This window comes from Rana temporaria, chromosome 2, assembly GCF_905171775.1.
Source record: "Rana temporaria chromosome 2, aRanTem1.1, whole genome shotgun sequence".
NCBI lineage: Eukaryota > Metazoa > Chordata > Amphibia > Anura > Ranidae > Rana > Rana temporaria.
The window spans coordinates 14,178,758-14,190,899 of record NC_053490.1 but is presented as its reverse complement, the minus strand read 5'-3'; positions in this window follow the sequence as shown (position 1 = coordinate 14,190,899).

The window sequence follows — 12,142 nt, the reverse complement described above, 5'->3', positions numbered from 1 at the left end:
AATCTATGTATTGTATTTCGGTGGCGGTGCAGGAGAGAGAGGGGGGCGGCCCTCTATGGACGCACCGCCACCGAAATACAATACATAGATTCATGCATTGCATGAATTTATGTATTATTGCTGCCGCCCACTATTCAGATGGCCGCCCCCTGGTTTTCCAAAACATAGTGTATCGCGACACTTTGCAAAAGTACACAATCAGGACCCCACACAATTACAATTTTGGGGTATAGAGAAATTCAAGGGGTCATGGAGGGGGAGCCACAAAGTAAGAGACATCAGTCAGAAAGAATCATGATGGATACATACTCTTAGGACACTCACTCCAGGAGGAATGAATGTGGAATTTGACCTCAATTGTTTTCTCAGTCATTTTTAACTTGATGTCTTTTTCCACACATATCCCATACATCCATATCTTGGAAAATTTTAGGGACTACATGTAATACAGGTAATACACATTGGCCCGGATTCAGATACATTGAAGAATCTTTCGGCGGGGCGTAACGTATCTCAGATACGTTACGCCGCCGTAAATTAGGGCGCAAGTTCCGTATTCAGAAAGAACTTGCACCCTAAGTTACAGCGGCGTTACGTATGTGGTCCGGCAAAAGCCTGCCTAATTCAAATGTGGATGATGTGGGCGTGTTTTATTTAAATTCACTGTGACCCCACGTATTTGATGTATTTTACGAACGGCGCATGCGTCGTTCGTAAAAGAATCCCAGTGCGCATGCTCAGATTACGCCGCAAATCCTCAATGCAACGTAACTTACGTACAGCCCTATTCGCGAACGACTTACGCAAACAACGTAAAAAAAAATCAAAATTTGACGCGGGAACGACGTCCATACTTAACACAGGATACCCCTCATATAGCAGGGGTAACTTTATGCCGGAAAAAGCCTAACGTAAACGACGTAAAAAAATGCGACGGGCGGACGTACGTTTCTGAATCGGCGTAACTACCTAATTTGCATATTCCTCACGGAAATATACGGAAGCGCCACCTAGCGGCCAGCGTAAATATGCAGCCTAAGATACGACGGTGTAAGACACTTACGCCGGTCGGATCTTAGGAAAATCTATGCGTAACTGATTCTATGAATCAGTCTCATAGATATGACCCCGCAACTCAGAGTGACGACGGGGTATCCAGAGATACGCCGTCGTAACTCCGTTGTGAATCCGGGCCATTATATCTTTGTCCTACTACACCATCGTAGATATGTAATATGGAACTGGTGCTATGGTTTTGACGTGAACGTAAATGGCGTCCAGCCCCATTCACAGATGACTTACGCAAACGAAATAAAACATTTCAAATTCGACGCGGGAACGACGGCCATACTTAACATTGCGTACGCCACCAGATAGCAGCTTTAACTATACGCCGAAAAAAGCCGAATGGAAACGACGTAAAAGAATGCGACGGCCGATCATACGTTCGTGGATCGTCGGAAATAGCTATTTTGCATACTCGACGCGGAATACGACGGGAACGCCACCCAGCGGACGCCGAAGAATTGTATCTAAGATCCGAAGGCATACAAAGACGTACGCCTGTCGAATCTAAACCAGATGCTGTTGTATCTTGTTTTGAGGAATCAAAACAAAGATACGACGCAGGAATTTTGAAAGTACGCCGGCGTATCAGTAGATACGCCGGCGTACTTTCTTTGTGGATCTGCCCCATGGTGTGCAATTACAAAACCTATGTGACCTCTATGGGTGTGTATAAAAATAATTCCTTCAAAATAAAGTGACAAGTGCAGATGCTACTCAACAATCCTTACAATAAACAAATATAAATCATATATCAAGCATAAAATATGTGTATATGAAAACAATCCTTTCAATAAAGTAGCGGGCGCAATGGTTAATCAGACATCTTAAACCAAGTATATAAACCATATATCATGAATAAAAATGAAATCTAAAGTGCAATAAAGTGACAAATTGTAAAAAAAAGTCCTATTATCGTATTCAAGTCTTAAAGTTGATAGACAATCCGTCTGTGGAAAAAAGACCATCCTTCAAAAGCAAAATGTCTAATTTTATAATAGATATATGGATATGCACTTACATTTTGTTTAATATTCGTTAGCAGTAAGAAACAGGAAGTCCGTAATTCCCAAGCATTCCAAGGACCAAACAGGAAGTGACGTAATGACGCGATGGCTCCGGCCTACGTGTTTCGTCAGCACGACCCATAGAGGTCTCATAGGTTTTTAAATTGCACACCATGTAAATATAAGCATTAGCACTTAAATAAGAACAAACTTATAACAGAGCAGCACTACACCCACCAGAACCTCCTTCATTTATATGGGAAAAACAACAATCCTTTCAATTACAGCGCCAAAAACACCTTATCTGTCAGGAACTGGATCAACTGTTGGTGGCACTCCCAAAGCAGAACATTAGCATAACCCTTGTCGTTACTGCTAGGGGACAGACAACCAGACTCCCTCCTGCTCACCAGCCCTTCATATTTCCTGACATGTATGAGAACTGTTTGCAAAAGGCAGCATCTACAAACAGGGTAGAGCACTAGGAGGCCTTATTGAGATTGGCACATTACAGTAGAAGAAAAGTCTTGACACAGAGATGCCGGCCAATGGATGGATGAATTACGTAGGCACCCATGTCACATCCTTTATATTTGCATAGCCTGCCAATCTACTCAGGCAGGTGTGGATGGACAGGACATATCGGGAGTCTTCTGGCTGTCATTCAGCTTTTGCAGTCATTGATGGATGGTACAGACCAGGAGTCAATGTAGCTTGGGTCCTCCCAATGAGGAAAATGCTACAGAGGGGCATTTATAGGATCATTGGCCACAGGGAAGGGGAACATAGCGGCCATTGGTCTTATGAAACAGAAGCCAGAATGATGAGCTCTAAAAATAAGAATTTGTCTAGGGAATTATTCATTGGCTGCTTCAGCAATTGAACTGTAGCACTCTATAGTGTACATTCTGGTTAGGTAACTTTATGCTGACTTACAGTAGTTATGCGAGTCTGGGTAATTGCTTTGGATCCAGCTTAAGGTCAGGCTGGAAGACTCTGCAGACCAGGCTTCTATCGCCACCCCCTGGTTCTGGAGGTCTATAGAAACTTCTATAAATTAGAAATACAGAGGTAAAGATCTGAATATTTATGGGAGTTTGGCCAATCCCCAGGCAGGAGGAAGGCCTGGCAGGGTGGTAAGACTGGCCCATAAATATTGAAGAGCCTGTCCGGCAGGGTTTTTTGTCAGGTGTAAGATGGAGTACTAAGGATGGTGAAGCCTGGGAGGGGGCCTCCAGGCTGGAGCTGAGGAAGGAAGAAAGGAGAAGAAGCAGAAGAGAGAGACCTTCACCACCATTCAGTCTCATCCAGAAGACACCATGTCTAGCATGGGAAGACCTGTAGAGCAGGAGGCTTGAAAAGCAGTCTTAACCAAGGCAGCAGGATTCAAGGGACAGTACCTCTACCCCATAACCCCCAGGGGCAATAAGGGAAAAGGCTGCTAGATGCAATGACCAATATGTTTTCATTGGGACAGTGTCACAGCTAACCTAAATCCCTTGCTCTGGGACACTTTAAGGTAGCCAGGTGGGCTGGTATTTCCTGCAAGTGTTGGGACTTTGTGAGTTTCACCAAGGGGACACAGACCTCATGCAAGTGTTGGGGCTTTTCTATATTTCATCTAGGGGACATAGAGCTCCTGAAAAACCCTGGTATTAATCCACTAGAGGCTGGCATTATTCTGGAGGGAGTGAAGTTTAGGATCCATTTTTGTGTACTCAGATAAGTTATTTTGTTCTCAAATTGTTCTACCAAATTCACGTTGGGCATCCCATAATCCCTCATTCCTATTCAAGTTGAATTCCCTCAATAAAACAACAAAAAAAAGCCCATGGACTGGTTACTGCCAGTGCGAAAGTTGGAAAATGTGTGGAATAGGGGAGCCAATATACAGTGGCGTAGCACTACAAAACAATGAATATTCACCCACAAAGTAAGAGATCTTGTTTTCAAAAAAGTGCTTTTACATTTCTTCCCAGGGTTCCCATTTCTTCCCATACCAGGCCACATGCCCTCAACATAGGGGGGTGCTTTTGGGCTGGGGCTCTGTCTCCACCCCAAAGCACCTTGTCCCCATGTTGATGGGGACAAGGGCCTCTTCCCCACAACCCTGGCTAGTGGTTGTGGGGTCTTCAGGTGGGGGGCGTATCATAATCTGGAAGCCCCCTTTAACAAGGGGGCCCCCAGATCCCAGCCCCCCCAAATGTGAATGAGTATGGGTTACTTTTGCATTTATTCCCAGAGCTTAGCTTTAACCATAGCTAACGTGTGGCAACAGCAATCTATAATAAAAGCAACTTTTTTAGCATTATATCAACATCTACAAACAAACATTATATATTGCACTCAAGGACATTTATAAGGTCAGCTTCTGATGTGGGAGGAGAACACCTGGCTTACAATTGGTGTTCCAATTCCTCACAAAGGAGTCCAGTGTGGTTGAGGTCAAGGTTCAGTGTAGGACACTCAAGTTCCTCCGTACCAAACTGGTCAAACTGTGTTTACAATGTATGGAGCTGGCTTTGTACATAGGGGTGCAGTCATGCTGGAACAGAAAAGAGTCTTCCGTAAACCGCCACTACAAAAGATGTCTAAAATGTCTTGGTATTAGCTCAGAAAACATGTGAACTCAATCATTTTGCAGGGTGTCCACATCAGTTTGCCATTATAGCATTGATATTAGATATGTGCATTCCCGTTCGTACGAATGTTATTTTCGTACGAAAATGTTCATTTTCGTACCCGCAGAATAATGTGTACATACGAAAAAAATAAAGCACCAAAATACGAAAACGACAGGATTACGAATGAGCCGCATAACGAACAACCGCAAATACGGACGAACGATCTGACGAAAATACGACAAAACGAAAACGGCAAAAGAACAAAAATTACATCTATAACAAAAGATTTGCATTCTGTATCCTGTTTGAATCCCCTCTCTGTTCGTATCCTCAGCCGTATGTTCACACAACATCCACAACAAAAGATTTGCATTCTGTATCCTGTTTGAATCCCTTCTCTGTTCGCACCCTCAGTCGTATGCTCACACGACATCCACAACAAAAGACCCGCACCCTGTATTTTGAATTCCTTTTTTCTGTTCGTATTTTGGATTCAACAGAATGCAAATCTTTTGCCACAGATGTCACACGAACACAAGACCGAAAACACCAAAAGAAAAAGGACCCAAAATACAGAATAGAAATCTTTTATTATAGATGTCATTTTCGTTTTTTTGAATGGGCAGTGAGTGTAGTTAGTAAAGCAGCTTCTCTTTTGTGCTGAGTAGTACAGTAAAGCCAAATAAACTTTTCTGTGGATTTTCATCTGAAGGGAGATCAGTTGGCCAGACTTTTGAACCCAAAAATGGTTTTCTGATGGAGTTTAAAAACGAACACATTTTCTGAGAACGAACGGAAAACCATCGTTTTTATGTTTGTTGTTAAAAAAGTCTGACCAAGTGTATGGGGCTTAACAATCGTTAATATGGATGAGCCGTGTGTTGAAAGTGCCGCGAATCCCCGCGATATATTTACGAAAGTACAAAATGACGAAAATCCTTTTTCTGTTCGTATTTTCAGTCGCACGCCCACATGACATCCACAACAAATTGTCATAGATGTCACATGAACACACGACCGAAAACATGAACAGAAAAAGGAATCCAAAACACAGAATGCAAATCATTGACGAAAATTCACGAAAATTATTGTCTAACAAGTAACGAACTTGAATTAAACAGAATAACGAACCATCCCGCATGTACGAAAATAAAAGGGTAACGAAAATACGAAACGATCGGAATACGAAAAAATCTCGTCGTACGAAAAACGAACGGGAACGAACAGGAAAACGGGCGTCTTACAAAAAACGAACGGAAACGAACCTACGGAACGATACGAAACAGAACAAAAAAAAACTAAAAAAAATTCTGTGCACATGTCTAATTGATATTGATTAAGGCTCAACATATTATTATATTTCAAATAAGTTGACTTTCCTGAAGAAAAAATAAGCCATGATTATTTGTAATTAAAAGATAATGATAGTGAAATTATTATTATTTTTAGCATTCATAAAAATCCTCAGCTAGCAAAAACGCAAGAGAATTCTGAAAACATAATTAAGAAAAGCAAAGCAACATTCCCTTGTGACTCCCAGTTCTCTGGAATAAATAAGCCGTGTATTATATATGGTATATGGAGAGCTGCCCATGACTAGCAGATCTCTGTCTTGCTGTAGGATATGGTAGGTGACAATTCGAAATCCAATATGGGTTTAAAAAAAAGAATTCATTACTAAAGAACATTGGTGGCCTCCTCAGTATTATTGAGGTGTTAGACCCAGCTCTTTCCACCAACGGACAGGGCTTCACAGGCTGCGGCATGGGAAATTATGAGTCATTGCAACTTATGTAGACTGACTGTTAGAATTGTACTGCAGGCAATGTCAACAGGATAAAAAAACACATAATAATTTTATGGCACATTTATGGAAGCCCAACGATGGTCTGTTGGTTCTCTTGCATAGAAGTAGAGAATAGAATAGGAGGCCTTTATTGTTGTCGTAAAAGACACACAGCTATTTTTTGGTGAGCCCAGAGCTTCTTCCAGTCATTCCCTCACGGGACTGTTTCGTAAAAACGTAAAAAAAAAAAATTCAATAGAAAAGCTTTAAAAGAACTCAGGGCCAGATTCAGAGACATTTAAGTTGCTCCCCCGCGGCGTAACGTATCTGATTTACGTTACACCGCCGCAGGTTTACAGCGTAAGTGCCTGATTCACAAAGCTCTTACCTGTAAACTTGCGGTGGTGTAACGTAAATGCGCTCGGCGCAAGCCCGCCTAATTCAAATGGGGCGGGCACCATTTAAATTAGGCGCGTTCCCGCGCCGAACGTTCTGCGCATGCTCTGTGTTTAAATTTCCCGACGTGCTTTGCGCGAAATTACGGCGCCCCGACGGTTTTTTTGAACGGCGACGTGCGTTACGGCGTTTCGTATTCCCGGACGTCTTACGCAAAAAAAAAAAAAAAAACGAAATTCGAGGCGGGAACGACGGCCATACTTTAACATGGCTGATCTAAAGATAAGCCATGTTAAAGCAGGTGTAACTTTGCGACGGGTAAAAACGACTAGCGACGACGTACGAGATTGCGACGAACGCGCGGATCTTCGTGGGTCGCCGTAACTAGTCATTTGCATATTCTACGCCGACCGCAATGGAATCGCCACCTAGCGGCCGGCCTAGAATTGCATCCTAAGATCCGACGGCGTAAGTCAATTACAGCTGTCGGATCTTACGGCTATCTATGCGTAACTGATTCTATGAATCAGCCGCATAGTTAGGACGGGCGGATCACAGAGATACGACGGCGTATCAGGAGATACGCCGTCGTATCTCTTCTGTGAATCTGGCCCACAATGCTGAAGGATGCATATGGCACTGGTAAAAATTTTAAAAAACAAACAAAAAACACAAATTTTTTTCCAATGGGTAGCAAACAGGAGACTAAAAATAAAATCTCAGAGAAGTTGTACTGTATCATTTGCAGTCTTTACAGGCTCGCCCATGCTAGGTGTAGGGTGCTGTAGTGCAGTGTTGCCAACCGTCCGTAGAATTACGGACAGCCCGTAAAAACAGGCACTTTTTTTACTGTCCGTGAATGTCCGTAGAAGCCGAACACTGCCAGTAAAAATGCCTGCGAACGGATTGGGTGAGAACCGCTGGGTCCCCTCAAGAAGATTGGTTCCCCCTGGCAGGTGGCGGCTGGTGCGGTGCAGAGTGTAGTTGGAAACGGCTCCCGCAGCTCCATCTGGCTGGCTGGGAGAAGGAGCAAGCAGATCCTCCCCCCTCCCCCAGAGCCAGGGCCGATCATATCAATGTCCAGCAGCCGTGGGTGTTAGCTCTCTGCCCGCCCCGCCTCCCTCCCTGGGTGATGTGCCGGCGTGCAGCCATTGGAGGAGCAGGATGAGGGGCATTGTGCACAGAGACAGTCAGCCGGATGGACTAGCCATAGGACACACGCTGGGTCCTGCAGCCCGCCCTGCTTACCCAGCCTCTCCACGGTCGTCCGCCGGAGCCCGGGGGTGGAACCAACCGATCAGCTAACTTTTCCATGCTTTATACCAAATAATAATAATAATTATAATAGTAATAAAATAAAAAGGAGATTTTAACATTACAAAGCACATATGAAAAAAATCACCAATTCTGTATCTATTATTTTTGTATATTATTTTAATGAGATTGCGTTTAAAACCTGAATCTGTTTTGATCGAAGCCTCACCAAAACTTACATCCCTTCCAACTTTTTTTTAGATGAGAAAAGAGGAACATTATAGCCAAAGGTACGTAGGCAAAGAACAAATATATACATTTTATTTAAAAAAAAAAAAATGATTGGTTAAAAGTGTTTTTTCTTGCCACTACTTTTAATTTTTACTGTTTTAAAAAAAAAAATGCAATAATTTAGAAGTTATAGATGAATGGTTTGGTGCTGTAAGACACTTTTTTTTATAGAGCACCTATTTTTTTTTAAGTTGTCTATACATCAAAACAAAATGAAGGACAACTAAGAAGGAAAAAGACAGAAGGGCCAGATTCAGATACAAGATACGATGGCGTATCTCCTGATACGCCATCGTATCTCTGAGTGCGGGAGGTCGTATCTATGCGCCTGATTCAGAGAATCAGTTACGCATAGATTCCCCTAAGATCCGACAGGTGTAAGTGTCTTACACCGTCGTATCTTAGGCTGCATTTTCAGGCTGGGCGCTAGGTGGCGCTACCATATGTTTACGCGAGGAATATGCTAATTAGGTAGATACGGCGATTCAGCAACGTACGTCCCGCCGGCGCATTTTTTTTCGTCGTTTACGTTCGGCTTTTTTCGGCGTATAGTTACCCCTGCTATATGAGGCGTAGCTAATGTTAAGTATGACCGTCGTTCCCGCGCCGAGTTTTGAAATTTTTACGTCGTTTGTGTAAGTCATTCGCGAATACGGCTTTACGTCATTTACGTTCACGTCGAATCCAATACGTCCTTGCGGCGTCATTTGAAGCAATGCACCCTGGGATATTTTACGGACGGCGCATGCGCCGTTCCAAAAATACGTCAAAAACGCGGGGTCAAGTACAATTTAAATAAAACACGCCCCCAACATCCCCATTTAAATTAGGCGGCCTTACGCCGCAACACATACGTTACGCCGCCGTAACTAAGGGCACAAGTTCTTTCTGAATACAGAACTTGCGCCCAAAGTTACAGCGGCGCAAACGTATCGGAGATACGTTACGCCAGCAGAAAGATCCGCCTGATCTTTCTGAATCTGGCCCAGAAGGATTTAGTTCCAAAGAAAGGTCTGTCCCTTAAAATGAAGGTCATTTGGGAGCTCTGCACTCAGATTGGGAGAAAGAGGGACAGTATATTCAGCCGTCATCCAATCACAGGCTTTAATTCTCAGTTGCATTGGCTGATGGCTCAGTGTACAGAAATGTTAAACTTTTTTTTCCCATCCACGTTCCTCACTTTTTAATTTATTTTTTAAAACATTCAAGATCCCCACAGAGAACAATTAAAGTAGATCTTCAAAGCTCCAGGCAATCTTTAGTTCTATTCTCTCCTCCTCCCCCTTTCTTCCAAAAAGCACTGTTTTTATTATTTTTTTTTACCTTTTTAAAAATTTTGCACCACCCCCAGGTGTACAAACAAAGATTGGGGGGGGGGGGCACACCATAAAAGTTGCATTAAATATGGTGCAACCACAAGACCATAAAACTGAAAAAAATATTACAGCGCACACATGTACGTCTTTTGCCTAGGCCAGGGGTGTCCAAACTTTTTTCAAAGAGGGCCAGATTTGATGAAGTGAACATGCGTGAGGGCTGACCATTTTGCCTGACATTCTTTGAACCATTAAAAATAAATGCAAATTAACGAATACACTGCCCAACAAGAATTCTCTTGCCTTTGTGGCTGTGTGTGGTGAAGAGTCTAATGCCGCGTACACACGATCGGTTCGTCTGATGAGAACGGACCGATGGACCGTTTTCATCGGTCAACCGATGAAGCTGACTGATGGTCCGTCACGTCTACACACCATCGGTTAAAAAAACGATCGTGTCAGAACGCGTTGACGTAAAACACAACGACGTGCTGAAAAAAAAATAAGTTCAATGCTTTCAAGCATGCATCGACTTGATTCTGAGCATGCATGGATTTTTAACCGATAGTCGTGCCTACTAACGATCGTTTTTTTACTATCGGTTAGGAATCCATCGGTTAAATTTAAAACAAGTTGGCTTTTTTTTAACCAATGGTTAAATAAAAGATGGCGCCCACACACGATCGGTTTTGACCGATGAAAACGGTTCATCAGACCATTCTCATCGGTTTAACCGATCGTGTGTATGCGGCATTAGGATGAGCTTGAAGGGAAGGGAAGGGTTAACAGGGGCTACGCCAAATTATTGCCCTATAATGCCAATAGTGTTGAAGGACTATCTCGGTACCCAGAAATTAAGACACGTTTTAATAAAAACGATACATTTATTAGAAAAAATATACATAAAATACAAAAGCAACAAGACAATAGTAGAATTGTTGTATATAATTGCGTTAAGTTAACACTTGTGAAGCATAGAACCCAACTGGTAAATGGGGACACAAAGATGTAGGTACAGACGCAGTCCTCTACATGTTTCGCGACATGTGTCGCTTCTTCATGAGCGGTCAACCAAACACATCCAAAAAGAGATACAATCTCATAATTACAGTATCAAAAAGCAATTCAAAAGCATTGTAGCGAATGCTATTTATTTATTTATTAATATGCTTAACCTACGCAGTCTTACCCAAAGCCCTTGATGTGCAAAATTAAAGACATTGACATGAAAAAACCTTAGAAAAACACACAGAGTAAAAACCTGGGGGTCTGTCCGTCACACCCCTTTAAAATTAGGTGACTCCAACAGTTGCACAAAAAGTACAGTTTTCAATCCCTTTCGGAATTTCAAAAGGTCATTCTCAAGTCTCAGTTTCAGAGGCAAGGAGTTCGAAATTTCAGCTCCTTGTACTTCACTCGTTCTCCCTCTGCATTTTTTCTTTTTGAATTTTGGAATCTTCAGTTTGGCCAGATTTTCCAATCTCAAGGCTTGGGCAGGCGCATACTTGATGGATTTTTCCTTCAGGTACTCTAGGCCACATCCATGCAATGCCTTATGGACAAGATATCCAGTTTTGAGCAGAACCCGTTTTTTCACCGGCAGCCAATGTAGGGGTCTAAAAGATGGAGTGATGTGGTCACGACGACCAGCACCCATCAGCAATCTCGCTGCTGCATGCAACCAGTAATCCTTTTTTTTTTGGAGTATTAAGAAAGTCAGTGTAACTCACCAATGGAAGCCCAAATGGGCATCAGATGGCATTCGAGACACCCTGAACGGGTGTTCCCCCCGTTACATTGGTAGGCCCACGGGTTCAACCCCGGAAAAAGCTGACACCTACTGATGTCGTCCCAGAAAAATATGGCATGCAGGATTGAGTTGTTTCAAAACAAAAGAGGATCTCATTGGGACAATGCTGGATCCACTGTGTGGGTTAGTATCCTATTTATGCAGAAGACAACTCCTGGTAAGCAGGGGTTAAAAAAATGGGTGGGGGGAGGCTGAAGATCCGCTCAATGTGATTGCCAGGGCAAAAAAATGGCAACTTTATATGAGTTGAGAGTGTTATAAAGTCACTTAACCACTTGCCGACCGGCCACCACCGTTATACGTCGACAAGTTGGCTCGGCTGGGCGAGAGCACGTAGTATGACGTCCTCTCTCCCACACGTCCTCTCTCCCACACACACAGCTCCCGGTCCCCGCTCTGTACCGAGCGATCGCGTGTGCCCGGCGGCGATCGCGCCCCCCGCTCGCCCCCGACTCCTGTGCGTGTGCCCGGCGGGCGCGATCGCCGCCGGGCACACGCGATCGCTCGGTACAGAGCGGGGACCGGGAGCTGTGTGTGTAAACACACAGCTCCCGGTCCTGTCAGCAGGGGAAATGCTGATCTTCAGTTCATAC